The following is a 10,808-nucleotide window of genomic DNA, read 5'->3' as shown; positions in this document are numbered from 1 at the left end:
AGAAGAACACACAGCAAATGAACACAGGGAGCAGACAATGGAGGGGGGGGAGGAAAAGGGAGAGAAATAAGTAAAAAGTAAATGAAATCTTTAAAAAAAAAAGAATTGTAGGGAGAATCAATGAAATGTTTGCATACTCAAGCACAGTGTTTGACTCATAATGGCCCTAAAAATGTTAGCTCATTTCTCTTCATGTGTGTTGGTCCTAACTGTCATACAATTCTAGTCCTAAAGCCACAGACCTCTGTACAGCACTAATGACCTAAAAACCCTCTATTATTTGATCATATTGAGCATATGTATGCCAATTAGTGGGTACACTACTCTTCTGCTGACTTTTGTGCTAGTTGCACTCTTAAAAAATATATATATATATATATACTTACATATTTGTCTATTTGCAATGTGAAAAGTAAGAGTCAGATACAAAAACCAAATCATAGTTCTTCATGAAGAGTGTTCTTTTGTCTGTACTTTAGGTTGCATATGCATTTAAAAGGCAATCCAAATTGTAATTTCAAGATAAAATGGAAGGGATGTACATTTTTATCTTCTGGGTTTTCAGAGCATCTGCATTATTCAAACACTTCTTCCTTGGAGCTCCAGGCATCCTGTAAATTACAGACGTGCTGGTACTGTGAAGAGGCTCAAGTCTTCAGTAGGTAATAGCCATTCTTACCACACCGTCACCTGGCCTGCTAGTCGTCTGTCTTACACCCAGGCCGCAGCATCTAAGCTGCAGCAGCTGCCCAAATGGAAGCTCACCCATATAGAGCAAGGAACCTGGAGAAGCCATGTCCCCTGAGACTGCCTCTTTTTCCTCCACATCTTCCTTAACCTTAGGAAAAAATCATAAAGGTTTAGGAGCATGTTTAAATGTTGATTCAGTTACTAAATAGCCGTATGATATTTAACTAGTTATTTAAACTCTTACCCCCTCAATTTCTTCCTCTATATAGTAGGGGTAATGTTGTTTATCTTATATACTTGCTATAACTATATGAGACAATAAAAGATGAGTGCTTTCTTTTTCAAAAAGGTAAAAATTTTCCCCTAATACATTTTTTAAAAATCCCTCCCACTCCTCAAATAAACAAAAAAAAAAAATTGCTTTCTCTTATGTACATATATGTTCAAATACTCCCTGTACCTATCTTGGGGTGCTCAACATTCTGCCCTGCCCTCCTCAAGTTGGCCATAGTAGAGTGGCCATTTGTGTATCACTAGTCCTAAAGTGTTTCTGGCATATAGTTGAAGACAAATAAATGTTATCTTTTATAGAGATATATTGTCAGATATACACAGGTAACAGACAAACGATTAGCAAAATTAAATATTCAAAAGAATGTATCTCAACTAGAGGCATCAAGTATCCCCATTAATCAATAGATCATTTAATAGTCTATTCTATAGAATAGTCTATAACTTTTACCACTTCTGGAGAGAAATGATTTTCCACATTTGAAAGGAGGAGAAACTGAGAAGGTATGTGGTAGAATACCTGATAGGTCTCCAATCATGAAGCTGGTTTGTGGTTGTTAGGACAATTTCTGTTGCTAGAAGCAAAATCCTGGTTCAAACTAACTAAAGTAAGAAGTGTAAATTAAGATGTCCAGAAGTAGATCTAGCTTTAGGTGAGTCATGATTCAGGGGCCAAATGTTGTCATGAGGCTTCGCCTCTCTACTAGGCTTCCTCTGGATGGGATGCATTCTTGGGTTCTGCCTGGTGGTTCCCAATAACTTCAAGTTATCATCACTGCATTATCTGATCATCTGTTCCAGAGAAGAGAGCATATACTTCCCTGAGAGTTCCAAAAGAAGTTAGAGAACGGAGTCTTCCTGACAGTGAATAGTCACTGTCAAGTGAATGGGTCACTTATAATTCTACCTCTGTGGCCATCCTCAGAAGTCTTGATGGAATTGCCTAGTCAAGGTCTGCACACCTGCAGTCCAGGGGCAAAGATTGGGAAGGCAAATCAACTTCATTCACTTGTGCATGTAGACCAAAATTGGAGTAATTTCAACCAAAGCAAAATCAGGATATAGTTCTCAAAAGACTGGGAGGATTATATGAGAGTAAATAAAAAATAACAAATTCTACTTATATGGCACAATCAAGAGAAGCTCCTTTTCCTGAGAATCCTGCAATTGTCCTTTCCTTGAGCCATTCTGGGATCTCCTATTGAATTGGACAGGTTATATATATATATATTTATATATATATATATATGATTAATTAGCTTCTACAAGCCTTTCATTGGATTAAAAAAATGCCAAGAATCTTTATATTGCCTATTCCTTTCATTAAATCCTCAAAAGTCAGTAGAAAAAATGCAAATATGGGTATATGGGGCCAGATAAAATTATTGTTAATCTGGAACAATGGGTTCCTATCTAAAGACTAAAGTAGAAAATCAAAGATTTTCACAACAGGAAAACACACAATTCACCTTCTTTGAAAAATTCATTAATGTTCTTTTATTAGTATAAAATAATTCTAAATGAAAAAGGAGCTCATATCTAAACTTAGTGTTCACCTGAAATTAATTCATTCAACAAATATTGATTGCACCTAGATATTATCCTAGGAAAGATGGGCAAGACAGTGTAAAAGATGGACAATCTTTGCTCTAATGGGGATTCCATTCTGGTGGAAGATAAATAAGACAAATAAGTGCATAATGCAATATCATGTAATAATAAGTGTTATGAAGGAAAGATATGTTTGGCCCAGGTTTTTGCAATATCAGTTTCTTACCTAACCCGCTTTGACCTCTTCATAAATTTCCTCAATGTACATTATTATTCTGAATCCTTTGAAATACAGATTTTTAAAAATTTTAAACTGACTTCTTTCCTTTTGAAATTAGTCTTGGCATAAATGTAAAAATTCCAAGAGGCAAGATTTGTACCTTTTAGATTTAATATAATGAACTTATATAGAATGGCCACTATGGATTGAGTACTATTACTAAACAATGTGAAAGATACAAATTTTTTAAATGGTCCTTTCCTTAAGGAATCCAGACTCTCAAGATGGAGATACAGGACTATGAATAATTAGAATAAATTGCAATAAATTTTATGCTAACCAGAAGAAATAAGAATTCTAGAGACAGACAAGGGTGTTCCAGGTAGACCAAACAGTATACACAAAATACATTAACTGCTTACTGTCCATCACTTTTAGTTAATCTGGAATATAGGGTGGTGAAGTAGGGTTGATGAGGGAGTAATGGTAGATGAGAAGTGGGATAATCAATTTAGAGAGCATAGACAAAGGCCATACTGAGATGAGCTTTGAATGTCACATGAACAAGGTGGGACTCAATCTTGTGGATTTAATATCAGTGAGAAACTCTGCTTGAACAAATGAATGGCACTACCAGAATGGCGTACTAATGATATTAATCCGTTGCTTAACCTCGTCAAAATCCTAGACTCTTTCCTAATGGCATGGAGACCTTTTAATTAGCTTTTTAATTTGATATTAAAACATGTTACTTCTCTGCTTCAGTGACTCCCTATTTTATAGTTTAAACTATAACCTTTGTGATGCCTGCAAAGCCCTAAAGAATCTGGTCCTCTATTACTCCTTTGACCTCATCTCCTATACTCTCTCCCTTGCTCATTCTACTTCTACCTAACAAAGCTTGTTCCTTAACATGTCCAGCTTTCTTCCTCCTTTGCACTGGCCTTTCCTTTTGACTGGAATGCTCTTTCCCTAGATGCTCACATGAATTGCCTTCTCCTCTCTTGATGTTTTTTCTCAAACTTATTGCTCAGCATACCATAACCACCATATTTAAAATCCCAGCATTCCTCATCATTCCCCATCCTCCACATCCTACTTAATTTTTGGCTGCAAAACCAGTACCTCCTAGGAAATTACATAATTTACTTATTTATCACAATTATATTCTGCCTCACCTCACCAGAATGTCAGATTCAGAAAAATATTTTTATTCCTTGCTTTATCATCAGTATGGTTCTTGGTAACAGCTTAATAAATATTTGTTCAAAGAATAAAAGAATAAGTGAATTTCTTCAACTCTAAATCTTTTCTCAGTGGTCATTATTCAAGACTAAAGAACCACAGTTACTTTCATTTTTCCTGATAAATTCCTATTTCATAACCAACTCACTCTGAGGGAAATTTTTCATTGCACACAATTTCAGTATTATATTTCTACCATTTATAACTAAAAAGCTAAAAAGAAGATATGAACATGATGAAAATGAGCAAAAGTGATATATGTACCTTTTAGATGTATAGTTTTCACTTGAATCACTTACCCTTTTAAAATCAGGAATCAATGATGCACAAAAGCAATCAACAGCTCTGAAAGGACTCAAGGGGTCACAAAAACAAATGTATTGATACACAATGATGCATTTTCTTTATGTTAAATACCTCTATTGCTTAGAGTCTAAAATTGCTCATAAAACACTTGATTTGATGAGCCTCCTCTTTTTTTCAGGTAATATAATGGCATTATTGTGGGGACTCATTTTCCCATGTTCTTGCTTGAAAATTGCCTAATTTTTTTTCTTTCCAAACAATTCAGCATAGAAATATGCTGACGTTATCTTTAGTAACTTCTCTAAATTATTGGTAATAAATAACTGCGCCTTTATTTTAATTCTTCCCCCAATTTTTTTTTAACCATTGAATGATGTAATTTCTGGAATGGTTGGTTGAGAGACTTGGCAAACCTTTTCCCACAAAAAAAAAAACAAAAACAACACAAAAAAACAACTCTAAAACAGAACCTAATTGACAAAAACAATTATATGATATTTAAGGACCCTGGAAATTCCTCAGAGGTGCACATCAAATTGAGAAACATTTATTCAAGAAAAACTTCTATAAGAAAATCTACTAAACCTCTAAAACAATAGTGGGAGCCTGGGAGTGCACCTATCCGCCCTCCATGGCAACATGACCTGACTCTGCAGGAATATGTAGCTACACATCAGAGCACAGGAAACCAAATATCCAGGACCCCTTTAAAAATCATAGTCATTTTGGTAGAAAATAATCAGGGAAGGCCAACATCACAATTAGCCCAAGGTCAAAATACTGATTGGGCAGACATTTAACAGAGGTATATAAGAAATAACACAAGTTATAAAACAGCCACAATGGGCCTTTATAAATTACAGGAAGTCATGATCATTCGGGACAATCTGAAGAGGGTCTTAGAAGCCTACTTATCCCAGTTGGAATGTGAGACCTTAACCACTCAGAAAATAAAAGCCAGTGCAGGCACTTGAACTGCTGAAAATTGAATATGTTCCCTAACCTAGAAATAGATCTATCAGCAAAAGTTAGAAACTTTCCTGGCTCAAAGTGTTTAAACACATCTTCTGACCAGGCACGGACTGATCCAGGAACAATACCTAGAAGCTAAGCTTAAATAAATAAGCAAGTGTTTTTGAAAACCTAATCAGATACATCAGCGACCTCATATTAGTACAGTTAAGTCACTGAACATACAAACAAATAAACAGAGCAATAACGACAAATTCTTGGGGGGAAGGAATCTGAATCCAGAGTTATTATAATATGTTATCTAAAATGTTCAGTTTTCAAAAAATTTATGAGATGTAAGGAAACACAGAAGTGTGTCCCAAACACAGGAAGAATTGCTGTCAATAGAAGCTGTCTCTGAGGAAGCACAGATACTGGACTTAGAAGATAAAAACTTGTAATACAGAAAATATTAGCAAAGAAATAGAAATTATATTAACAACTAAATGGAAATTCTGTAGTGGAAAACTATGATAATTGAATAAAAATGTAATAGAGGGACTCATAAGCAGATTTGTTCTGGCAGAAGAAAGAATCAGTGAATGTGAATATAAATCAATATAAAAATTATCCAAATTGAAGAGCAAAAGAATGAATAAAAATGAACAGTCTTAGATCTGTAAGACAGCATCAAGAATACCAAAATTCACATAACGGAACTACCAGAAGGAGAGAAAGAGGGAAAAACTGAAGAAATAATAGCACAAACTTCTCAAACATGATAAAAAACACTGATCTACACATTCAAGAATCATAAATATGATACAGATAAAGAAACCCACACGGGCACACCAGAGCCAAACTGTTAAAAGAAAAACACAAATAGAAAATCTTTAAAGTAGCAATAGAAAAATAATGCATCATATACAACAAAACCACAGTAAGATTAACAGCTCACTTCTCATTCAAAAAAAATGAAGCCAAAAGGCAGTGCAATGATTCAGAGAGCCAAACAAACAGTAACAAGACACCTGCCATCCAAGAATGGTACATCCAGAAAATATGCATCAATAAATTAAGCTAAATCCCTTCTCCAGCAAACCACTCAAGTCTTCTGCATATTTTATCAGATATTCTATGTATACAAAAGCATATATATATATAAATATGCTATTTTTCTTCAGAATGATAGCACCCCAAACACATGCTTGTCTGCCTTGATTTTATATACATTTGAATCTTAGTTTACATATCAGTATACATTGAGCTTCCTCATTGTTTTTAACAGCTACATATTACATATATGTAACCAATCCATTACTTATGGGCATTCTAGTTGTTCCTGATATTTTTGTTAGTTCAAACTGTGCTGCAGTAGTTGTTCTTGTATAAAAGCTTTCACATGAGTTATTTATAGGACAAATTACCAGAAGCAGGGTTACTTTGCCCAAGATTGTGACAGTTACATTGATAACCCCCAATGAACAACACTTAACCAATATTCATACACTTATACGTAGTTCCCTCTCCTTGAATGTGGGCGGAGACTGTGACTTGCTTCTACCAAAAAACTCAGCAGAAGTGATGCTGTGCCAGTTCAAGTCCAAGCCTTAAGAAAGCCTAGCAGCTTTCATTTCTGTGTTCTTGGAAGCCCTGGGCTATCATGTGAAAATCCCACTACACTGCTGAAGAGACCACAAAGGGAGGTGATATTGAGATGGCATGGGAAGAGGACCAGAGAGATCATGGAGAAAAGGGGAGCCCAAGCATAGCAATGTCTCAGTTGTCTTCAGTTCTCACCTGCCAAACGAACCCAGCCATATTAGGGACCACTAAGAACAGCAGAGGAACTGCCCAGCTGAGCCCATTCCAGATTTCATAACCATGTACAAATCAAATAGTTGTTACTTTAAACAAAGAGATGGCCTAAATAAAGACATTTCCAGTTAAACAAAGGCAGAGAATCCATTGCTAGAAGACCAGCTCTGTAAGAATACTAAAAAAAAGTCCTTCAGGCTGAAAGGAAATGACAGCAGATGGTAATCTGAATTTGCTCAAAGAATTAAAGAACACCAGTAAAGGTAATTACATAGCTAAATAAAAATTCATATTTTGTTCTTTTTTATTCTACTAATTTAAAAGATAATTTCATAAGCCAATAATTATAAAACTATTGTTGAGCTTATAATACATAAAGATGCAATAAATACAGCAAGAAGAGCTCAATGGAGGGTGAGAGGATGGAGCCTTACTAGAATAAGGAAATGAAACCAGAATTGTAACTGGAATTCACAGGAAGAAATGAAATGTAAAAGATTGCAAATACGTAAGTCAGTATAAAATAGTACATCATATGATACAAATCTCTTTGGCTCCTTTCTTCTCTTACCCTTATTAAAATACATAGAAGTTATAAGTATAACACTGTATCAATAGGTTTATAACATAAGATATACAATATATATAATAATAAATCACAAAGGAGAATAATGAAATAGAGTTATATTTGAGCAATGTTTATATATTTTACTGGAATTAAATTAATATTAGTCCTAGGTAAGAATATACTTATAAGTAAAGATGAATATTGAAATCCCTAGAGCAACTAAAAAGATAATTACAAAATAGTAAAAAAAAAAGCAAAGTTATTAAAAGAATATATTAGAAAAACCCCAAAGAAGACAACAAGAAAAGAGAACAAAGAAACATGAGAATATAGAAACCAAATCGCAAAATGGAAGAACCAAAACCAACCATATCAATAATTACATTAAATATTAATTTATCCAACAACCAACTTAAGGACAGACATTGTCAGATTGGGTATTTAAAAAAAAACAAATATCCAGCTATATGTTGTCTACAAGAGCTGTATTTTAGATTAAAAGACACAAACAGTTGAAAGTAAAAGGAATGGAAATTACAAACAATGCAGACAGTTACCATTCAAGAGATGGGTGGCTATGCCGAAGTCAAACAAAATAGATTTATGGACAAATATAAATGTTGCTAGAGACAAGCAGTGCATTTTTATAATAACTAAAGAACAACTTAACCAGGAAAATAAAAAAAATTATAAGCACATAAACACTTAACAGCGTCCCCAAATCCATGAAGCAAAAAATGATAGAATTGATGAGCTAAAGAGACAATTTAAAAACAACAGTTGGAGACTTTAATACCCCACTCTCAATAATGGAAAGAATGCTCAGATATAAAATCAGCAAGAATATAAAAAATTGAATGACATGATCAAACAATATGTTTACATTTGTAGAACATTCCTCACTTTGATAGAACATTCCTCACAAGACCACAGAATGCACATTCAGCTTAGGCATGCATTCTCCAATACAGATCATATGCTAGCCCGTAAAACAAATCCCAATAAATTTAAAAGGATCGAAATCATACAAACTGTATCCAGGCAATGCAAGGCTGATTTAACATCTGAAAATAAATGAATGTAATACACCATATAACTAAAATAAAAGTAAAAGGCACATAATTATCTCAAAAACACTGAAGAAAGCATTTGACGGAGTCCAACACCCATTCTGACCAAACAGACTTAAATTAGAAATAAGCAACAGAAGGAAATTTGGAAAATCTGCAAAAATTTGGAAATTAAGGAACACAATTCTAAGTAGCCATGAGTCAAAGAAAATTACAGAAAAGGGAATTTAGTATACAAAAATATATGTTTATATATATATTTGAACTGAATGAAAATAAAAGCAGATCATATTGAAATTGTCAGAATACAGCTAAATCAGTGTTTAGAGCTTTAACGTTTGTATTAAACAGAAGAACAATCCCAAACCAATAACCAAAGCTTCCACCTAAAAAAAAAAAACTGAAATAGAAGAGCAAACAGCCCAAAGCAATCACAAAAAAGGAAATAATAAATTTTACAGTGGTGCTCAATAGAATAGAAAAATTATATAATCAAGAAAATCAACAAAACCAAATTTGGTTATTGAAAAGATCAATAAAATTGAGAAGACTAGCTAGATACACCAAGATAAAATGAGAAAAGATACAAATTACTAAAATCAGGAATGAAATGGGACAACTCTACAAACCTTACAGAAATTAAATGTACTTTAAAACTCCAATAATGGAGACAATACAGTACTGGCAAAAAGATCAATGAAACTGAATGGAAAGTAAGAAATAAACCCTTACAGTTATAGTCAATTTACTTTCCACACAATTGTTAAGGCAATTTGAAGGGGAAAGTTTGGTCTTTTTAGCAGTTGGACTTAGGTCAACCAATTTATTATTTGTTTTGTGCTTTTTTTCCTCCCTTTTTCCCCTTCTGTTCCATTCTTCCTCACTTCTTTTGGATTATTTGAATATTTTTGTAGGTATTTTTTTTACCTATTGGTTTTTCAGATATATATTTTTGTATTAATTTGTAGGAGTTGCTCTAGTGAAGTCTATTTAGAGTTAATAGCTTACAACCTCATATAAAATGTAATAATCTTGAGAAAATATGAATTCTTTAATCCCTGCCTCCACAAATCCCAAAACTGTTATAATTTTTACATCCTACATACTTTAAAGAATTTAAGAGGAATGAAAATAAACCTATTACATTTACCCAGGCATTTATCCTTTCTGATATTCTTCATTGATTTCTGAAGAGCTACATTTCCTTCTGGTATCATTTTCCTTCATGTTGAAGAACTACTTTTGTATTTCTTATAGACTAGAGCTGTGGGGAAAAAGTTATCTTAGTTTTTCTACATCTGTAAATGTCTTCATTCTCGTTATTTCTTGAGCATATATTTCTCTAGATTTAGAATTTAGGGTTCACGTTTTATTTTTTCTTTCCTCTTTTTCTCTGTCTATGGGCCTCCATAGTTTCTGATGAGAAGTCTGCAACCGTTTGAATCATTATTGCCCTGTATATTGTATATGCTTTTCTTTGGCTGCTTTCAAGATTTTTTCTTTATACTTGGTTGTCATTAAGATCTGAAATTATGATTATGATGTGTCTCAGCATGATTTTCTTTAAAAAATATTTTGTGGAGTTTACTGCTCTTCTTGAATATCTAAATATCTAAGTTTTCAATCAAATTTGAAAAAATTCCAGCCATTATTTCTTCAAATATGTTTTGTTCTGCCCCAATCTCTCTTCTTATTCAGGGGCTTTGATAAAATGAATTTTAAAACTGCTATTCTACAGGCTACTGAAGTTTATGTTCGTTATTTTTCCATATTTTTTCTCTCTTTTCTTCAGATGGGGTAATTTATATTGAATTTTGTCCAAGTTCACTGACCTTTTCTTCTATCATCTCCATTCTTCTATTGAGACCATTTGTTGAATTTGTATTCATATGTTGCAAAATTCAATTCTAAAATTTACCTTTGGTTCTTGGTTATAATTTCCATTTCTCTGCTGATATTTCCTGTCTTTTCATTCATTTCAAGTATGTTCTCTTTTAGTTCATGGATCATAGGTTTAACAGCTGCTTTAGAGTTTTGGTCTGATACTTTTATCAATTTTATTGATACATAATAAAGCATACAGTCTATCCAAAGTGTA

Source organism: Dasypus novemcinctus, chromosome 14 (assembly GCF_030445035.2).
Source record: "Dasypus novemcinctus isolate mDasNov1 chromosome 14, mDasNov1.1.hap2, whole genome shotgun sequence".
NCBI lineage: Eukaryota > Metazoa > Chordata > Mammalia > Cingulata > Dasypodidae > Dasypus > Dasypus novemcinctus.
The sequence above is the reverse complement of the archived record's forward strand: the minus strand, read 5'-3'. Positions refer to the sequence as shown.